General features: G+C 32.2%; 1 long non-coding RNA gene across 1 annotated transcript; it reads right to left on the bottom strand.

Moving 5' to 3' along the window:
* Positions 1 to 2,691: 2,691 nt before the first annotated feature.
* Positions 2,692 to 6,625, bottom strand: LOC143049418 (uncharacterized). Its single transcript, XR_012970229.1, has 2 exons — positions 6,538 to 6,625; positions 2,692 to 4,009 (listed from the first exon to the last, which is right to left on the bottom strand). It is a non-coding gene; the product is annotated as an uncharacterized LOC143049418 (long non-coding RNA).
* Positions 6,626 to 7,987: the final 1,362 nt, after the last annotated feature.

Raw genomic sequence — 7,987 nt, 5'->3', positions numbered from 1 at the left:
GTATCACTTCATTACCATTGAGTAAAAAATATGACAGTTACGTAAACAGCTGCTCACTGTATGACCTTCAATAACGAGTTAAATCCATACGATCTACATCAGGGGTATATCTACAAGCTATCATTTTTGCATATTTCTTTGCAGTTAAATAGGCATTTTCGACAATGCACTCAAGTGAACAAACATTAGTACTATGTAATTCTGTGTGCAACCGTTATGCAGTACCAATCAAAAATTTTGGTTTAAAGCTAATATAATTAGTTATACAATTGCTAACACAATTTTTATAATAATATTCTTGTAATAGATATGAAATATCAACTACTAACCGTGTATTGATATAAGACACACCTCCCTAACCTAATATTGATTATACATGGCCTCCACGCGGACGCTTTTAACCAATCATATTCCTAGAAGTGTAAAGGAGGCAATATAATATTATATCTTATATCATTCCTTCCTGAGTGTACTTGCATTTATTTGTACCGGATTCCTGTCATGTAATATCATTTAAGCGGTATATTTGACATTGCCTTAAAGTGCAAGGGTTGGCTAGCCACAACACTAGGTTCAACCCACCATTTTTTTCTTAAATTGTCCTGTACCGAGTCAGAATATGACAGTTGTTATCTTATAGTTCGATTCTTTGTATGAATTGGTGGAGGATTAACGATACCATGTATTTGATTCATCATCACTATGGGCGCATCAAAAAGGCATGAGTAGAAGTTAGGTAGACCACAGAGGGACCATTTCCACTTTACATTTTTAAGTCCCTGATAAACAAAGTGACTGAACTTAGAGCTCATACATTTACAATCTTTATGATACCATTTTTTTTACATGAAACACAGCAAGCAAAATTAAAGCAGTTTTCTAAGCGAATGCTTTTTTTTAAATGATCTACAAGGCTATTTTTGTAGCTTCGAGGTTCCCTTTAGGGAAAACGGTAGTATTTAATTTTCCCAGCATTAGGTTGGCCTTTTGTGTACCCAAGGCAGGTGAAGGAAGTCAAATTAGGAGCGCTGTGATTGGTTGTAAGGGTACAATATATTTTTTATTTATCTTTGAATAACTGCAGTGTGTATATTTACAATATAAATTTTAAAACCTATTGAAATATTTTCTAGAGAATTATTCGAAAAGACTTGCAAAATTTCATAAATTTGGTGCAAAATGACGGTGGGCATGGATAACATAAACAAGCTCCGTTGGAAGTTGGTCATGATACTATTTGGCTTTAATTTTTAAAACAGAGTAATAAAGTACTAACACAACACATAACTGTTTTATCCAGGTTTTTATCTTAAAAAGTGGTAAATTTAGAAAATGTTAACATTGTCGCCTATGGCAGAATAAATAGTACCGTTTTCACTTTACTTCTAGTTAAGATGTTATATCATATATACGACACGTGACAAATAAGAATAACAATATTTTTTTCAGAAAAGACTTTATTCAAAAGACGTGATATGTGTATGTTTGTTTGCAATGTTCATTAAATGTCTGCTACTTAAAATAAATGTATCTGTTCAAGTATGAAGTAGATTTGTCAGCATCATGAATGTGTGCGTATAGCTCAAAATGATAAAAATACATAAGTTTGTTTTTCTATTCTGCGCAAATAGTTATCAAAGGTACCAGGATTATAATTTAATACGCTAGACACGAGTTTCGTCTGCATAAGACTCATCAGTGACGCAAGACTTTCCTTTTAACAAACGCAGAATACTAGCTATAAGAAATAAATATATAAATGGCTTGTATAAAACATGAAAGTAGGATTCTAACTACCTGCTTTAGATTCGTGTCTTGTATAAAACATGAAAGTAGGATTCTAACTACCTGCTTAAGAATCGTGTCTTGTTTGATTTGTTTGATTTGTTTTTATTTGTTTGACAGTCACGGTGTGATTAATCTTTCAGTCATTCTTTTGTTTGACAGTCACGGTGTGATTAATCTTTCAGTCATTCTTTTGTTTGACAGTCACGGTGTGATTAATCTTTCAGTCATTCTTTTGTTTGACAGTCACGGTGTGATTAATCTTTCAGTCATTCTTTTGTTTGACAGTCACGGTGTGATTAATCTTTCAGTCATTCTTTTGTTTGACAGTCACGGTGTGATTAATCTTTCAGTCATTCTTTTGTTTGACAGTCATGGTGTGATTAATCTTTCAGTCATTCTTTTGTTTGACAGTCATGGTGTGATTAATCTTTCAGTCATTCTTTTGTTTGACAGTCATGGTGTGATTAATCTTTCAGTCATTCTTTTGTTTTGGCGTATCTTTCAGTAGTAATAGTGGAAAAACAGATATTTCCTTTGAATTCTTATTTCAAATTGCACACTTCAATACTGTCATAAAAGTACACATAAAATGGAAATTTAATAACACAACTTACTTTGATAAATTAAATTTGTGTTAATAAAAATTTGCGTTTAGAACAAATTCGATTACGGAATAAAAACTACTTTAAAGATACTTATTATAGTATCTTATGGTTGATAAGTTTAATAACTAACCAGTGGTTCTTTGAAATAATGGCAAGATATCCAGAAATCCATTTGGATAGGAAATGATTCATAGAAGGATATGTAAGAACAAAGTTGTTATTAACCAACCAATAAACCAAGGTCAAGTGGCCAATGGTGCTTTAACAGTTCTTCCATTGTATAGAAGTAATAACATAACAAGTAAAATAATATATATTCGATTTCAATGCATTATTTAGTTCGTCTACAAGCAATTAATGCTTTCTCTACTTTATTTATTTGAACTGTTTGATCTTCATACAAAGGTACAGAGAAATAATTATGACCTAATAGATAGCTTAAACTCATATAACAAGTGTTTGAATCAGTTGGGGAAAATTCAATGACACATGTTCTATTTTGTGATGCAATAAGATTTACCATTCCGGCACCATGAGGACCTATTACAATGGAAGCCATTGAAAAACGTTCTAACTGAACAGTTAATGATGGCAATGAATGATCATCGTGGAGAACAAAGTTTAAATCCATCTCTTTGGCAAACTTTTCTACCAAGCTTTGAATTTCATCAAATTTCGGCATCACACGTTTTCGAGTTCTTTTTATTAATAAGATGCTGAGTTTGTCTAACGGAACTTTTATAGAAATACTTTTACGCAACCATTGAAGCTGATCAAATGAGGGACTACCACATTTTGCCATTTGAGGGACAGTTAATGTATCTGCAAATATAGTTCCATGGATTACTCGTTTTTTATTCACGCCAATCAATTTGAGCCATTGCATTACCCATTTATTTTGTTCAGAGACGTGGATGAAGCTATTATGTTTATTGAGATCTGTTATATGTGCTAAACCAACTAATGCCTCCATTGGAAAGTGCCATATTCCTTCACACCAACGTGCGGCGATTGTTATAACACTTCGGTATCGCGTCACCAAAAATGTCCGAACAAAAAAGTTTGTTGTTGTCTGGCAGCCACCATTTCTAACCGCAAGGTCATATTTACTGTCTACGATCCAACCGTCAGACGACACAACTACGTCGTTGAATGTTGCTATTTTCCCGACAAGTTTTAAACGAGTATCTAGTCCATGCCATGCCTGTAACTTTTGTATATCATTATCATCCAATATAACACCGAGTTGTCTGTAGACTTCTCTGTGATTTTCTTTCAGATTAAGTATATTTTCTGAGTCTACTGTGACACTGCCAACTAACTGAACAGGAGTTGAAGCGGATTCTATAAAGGTTACATTAAACCAACTCGGATTGTAATAACTCCAAATAAATGGAGCACAATCAACGGAAAGCGTACGGAAGAATATGTTAAACAAAATTACAAATGACAATGACAATAAACAACAAGCAGTCAACTTCTGATGCTGACGTATTTTACTGTGGACTTTATGAATAAAACGTTTCCCATCCATTAGTGATAGAAGACATGTCAGGCAGTTGGCCGTGCCTTGTATCTTCATACGGAGTAATTTTGGACATTTGCAAACATCACATCTGCAAAATAAATCATCTTGTTATATAAATATGTAACCTAGTGACATGATAAGTGAATGTTTTAGCAACGTTACGTTTTTTTTTATACAGTACAGAGAATATATGTTTTCTGTATGTTCAGCCTTTTATCAACTTTATTTGAATCGAAAATAAAAATGTTACGTATATCTGACCGAACTAGCAATTCCAACATCAAGGTTGGCATATATTTTATATGTTCCTTAATAGAGTTATGATTTAAGACACAAGATGCCATGTAAATTGGAATATTTTTTTCTAATGTTTGTGTGTTAAGAGGCTGTCCAAGTAAATATCAGGCAAATCCTATGATATTGGTGGCACAACATATTTTTTTCCCCACTGAATTTTTGGATCCAATGCAACGTTTATATCATACAAAGGATATATATGTCAAAGATATTTTTGAATCATCAGTGGATGGCTCAGAAAATGATTTTAAAGTTCACTAACAATGCAAAAAAAATTTGTACAAAATGAAGAGTTATCTCCCCTTTTAAATGAATTTGCAGTGCTTTCTATGTATTTTTTTTCTCTTTATTTGTCGTAGTTAATAATAAACAAAATTTAACTTTAAGAAAGAATGAAATTGTGATATGAAATAGATGAAAAAAATTTGAAAACAAAATATGTCATGTGCCACCAACTGCCTTGTTTTTCCATGGACACCCTCTTAAATTGTTAGTTATTTTGATAAAATTATGCGAACATAGAATTTTATTGTTGCAAGTCGTAAGTCAAAGCTTTACAATAGAGGTACTTTCAAAGAGTTATAACAAAAGAAGAAATGTTACACCATATGATTTTTTCCTCAGCAACTATTTTTTTTGCAGTCATATCAACCCGAAAATCAGGTTAAGAAAAAAAGTTTAATTCCAGAAATCAAAAATGTTTGGCTCCTCAGAGGTGTACATCCTTCAGAATGTTTTGTTTAATGTGGTGCGTTATGTTTCAGATTTAGTTGATATTAAGGAGGAGCAAAAATTATTCTTGTTCACTGCGTATATTGTTGATTAGAACTAAAGGCTGGTATATTTCATTTAATTATGCAAGATTAAAATTTAAAAATAGCAAAATGGAATTGATCCGGAATATATACGCAGCAAAAAATTCATGTGGATCACAGGGATAATGAACGTAACCAGCAGTCTCCTATAACACGTGCACTAAATATCTTGCTTTTAGAATGGGACTAATCGTTCGTTTTGAATAAAAGACCTATTAAAAGAAAGAATTTTTAGAAAATGGCATTTCAAGTGTGTACGTAGTTTGTCTGTGCTATGTCTGACTGTCTGGCCATTTGTAGTTTGTTTGTGTTTTATATTTTTTGAGACAATATTTCTGTCTTTCTTTTCTCGTTTATGACATCTAGAACTTATTTTCGCATTCTCTTTTGCAATAAGCGATCAATGGGTGCCACTTGCAAACCAGGATATTTTTAGCTATGATTTTAGCTTTATTTTTTTTAATTTTTATTTAATTTTTTATGTTGTTGGTCGTGTAACTTTGTTAATTAAATTTTGAATATATTAGATCCTCGGCAAGTCCTGCATTTTAGATTTGATTTTTTAAACTGTTTCATAGGCGAAACCTTGGATCACTATCGATGTTGTGGTAAAATTTATATTTTAGTGTTTCTATTCATCTGCTTTCCAGTAATTACTATAATGAGTTTATTTACAACCACTGGGTCGATACCACTGCTGGTGGAGATTTATTTCCCCGAGGGTACATGTATCACAAGCCCAGTAGTCAGCACTTTTTGTGCTGACATGAATTGTCATTGATATGGTTATATACTGTTAACAATTTTTTGAATTTTTTGAAATACTAAGGCTTTTCTACCTCAGGCATAGATTACTTTAGCTGTATTTGGCAAAACTTTTTGGAATTTTGGTTCTCAATGCTCTTCAACTTCGTACTTTATTTGGCCTTTTTAACTTTTTTGGATTCGAGCGTCACTGATGAGTCTTTTGTAGACGAAACGCGCGTCTGGCGTATATACTAATTTAGTCCTGGTATCTAAGACGAGTTTATTTACAATTCAATGGCAATCAATCAATCTTTTGATTGATCAATCAATTAATCAATAAACCAATCATATTTGAAGGGGCTGTAGATGAAATTTAATTTAAAATGATCCATATTAGAATTAAATATAAAAAAAACCAATTTAGTTGCCTCATTTTTAATCATACTACATCTTTTTATTTAAACTGACATTGATATTTATAAGTCATGATAGCCATTCTATCACAATCTCATACTTACATGTAATATTTACTGGATATTTCTGTTTTTATCATTGATACGCAAAGTACGATCATGTAATGTGATTTTTATGCATGAGCTCAGCTCGTTCTTTTCGTTTCCAAAATAGTAGTGTCAAAAAACCTTAAGCAGGAGAGAAAAATAAGATATAATAAAAGAAGCTTTTTCAAGACGTTTTAAGAAGCTTTTTTTGGTTTCAGAGATGGATAAGGTCTAAATATGTATGTATACAAACTTACCTTCCTTATACACGAATCCAGTATATAAATAGACAGTTGACATGTATTTTGACATGCCTTTAGAACATTGTGAATATTCACATGTAAATACGCGTGTTGCATTACTTACAACAAAATAGATAATAATGTGACTATGCTGATCACATGGTTTGGTTTCCTCATTGATTTTTTTCTCATTATTTTATACTTTTGTGCTATATAAATATATAGGTATATCATTCACAGAATGTAATAACTAGTTATATCAATAATGACTGTGCTATTATACCATAACAACCTACGTTGAGAATACTCAAATGATAGACTATCTTCATCACAAAAAGATTTTAATTTCACATCTAGGAAACAGATTATATTTAGCTTTTATAAAATATATTTATGAACTAGACTATATGTTTATGGCATTTTGTGTCTACATAAATAGGGTAGAATACTTATGTCGAATGTTTTAGCCGAATGTGGAAATACAAATAAAGCCCGGTTCAAATATGGGTGTACATTTAAGATTTTTAATTTTCATGGTGCAATTCTAAATTCTCAGCCAGTCTATTATTATGTCAAATATAGTCTATAACGTTTGTAAACATGAAAGTAAATGTACAGTTTGTTGTTGATTTAATTACACCTTATGTAAGAATCTTGGATTTTGATTGGTTGATAGCCAGTGTATTTTTCACCAATTTACTGTTATCAGATGAATATCGTTCATTTTTTAAAGCCGCCGGGGTATTTGCCAAAAGGATATGCCTTTTTTACCCTCTCTGCCGTGGTATTTGCCAAAAAATTCTCTATCCGACTGGACGCTTGTAACATCAAGATCATCAATGCGTTTTTGAACATTAACATTCGGTGTAATTAAACAGATATAGCATGTTCTTGAGGGGTATTTGCGAAAAATACCAGTCTTGAGAATGAATTTCCCTCGCCTTACGGCTCGTGAAATTTAACATTCTCTCGACTGGTATTTTTCGCAAATATCCCTCCTTAACATGATATATCTGTTTAAAACACGTAAAAATCGTACACTCGGACATACACATTTGCAATCCCTGGCATTCAGTAGCAAAATTCACAACCTCCTCTGATCGGCAATGGACGTAAATATTACTATAAAATCTAAGGTGACATTTCTTTTAATATTTTTACAAAATAAAGTTTTTTTAATTCTTTCCAGAAAAGCTGAAAAATGGCGATTATGAAACTGCAGGTGCATACTTGTGGATCTTTTAGTGTTATGAACTTGTGTTCTGATTATCGTTAACTTTGAACTTTTTTTCGGGTACTAGTATATGTTATTCTTTATGAGGTCATGAACGTGGTAATCTACCTTGCCAAATCATCCCCACACGTTTTGCAAAACTTTTAGGAATTTTGGTCCTCAATGCTCTTCAACTTCGTACTTTATTTGGCATACATGTATTTAACTATTTTGGATTCGAGCGTCACTGAT

This window comes from Mytilus galloprovincialis, chromosome 10, assembly GCF_965363235.1.
Source record: "Mytilus galloprovincialis chromosome 10, xbMytGall1.hap1.1, whole genome shotgun sequence".
NCBI classification, from domain to species: domain Eukaryota; kingdom Metazoa; phylum Mollusca; class Bivalvia; order Mytilida; family Mytilidae; genus Mytilus; species Mytilus galloprovincialis.
Note: the sequence above shows the minus strand (reverse complement) of the source record. Positions and strands in the feature narration are given on the sequence as shown.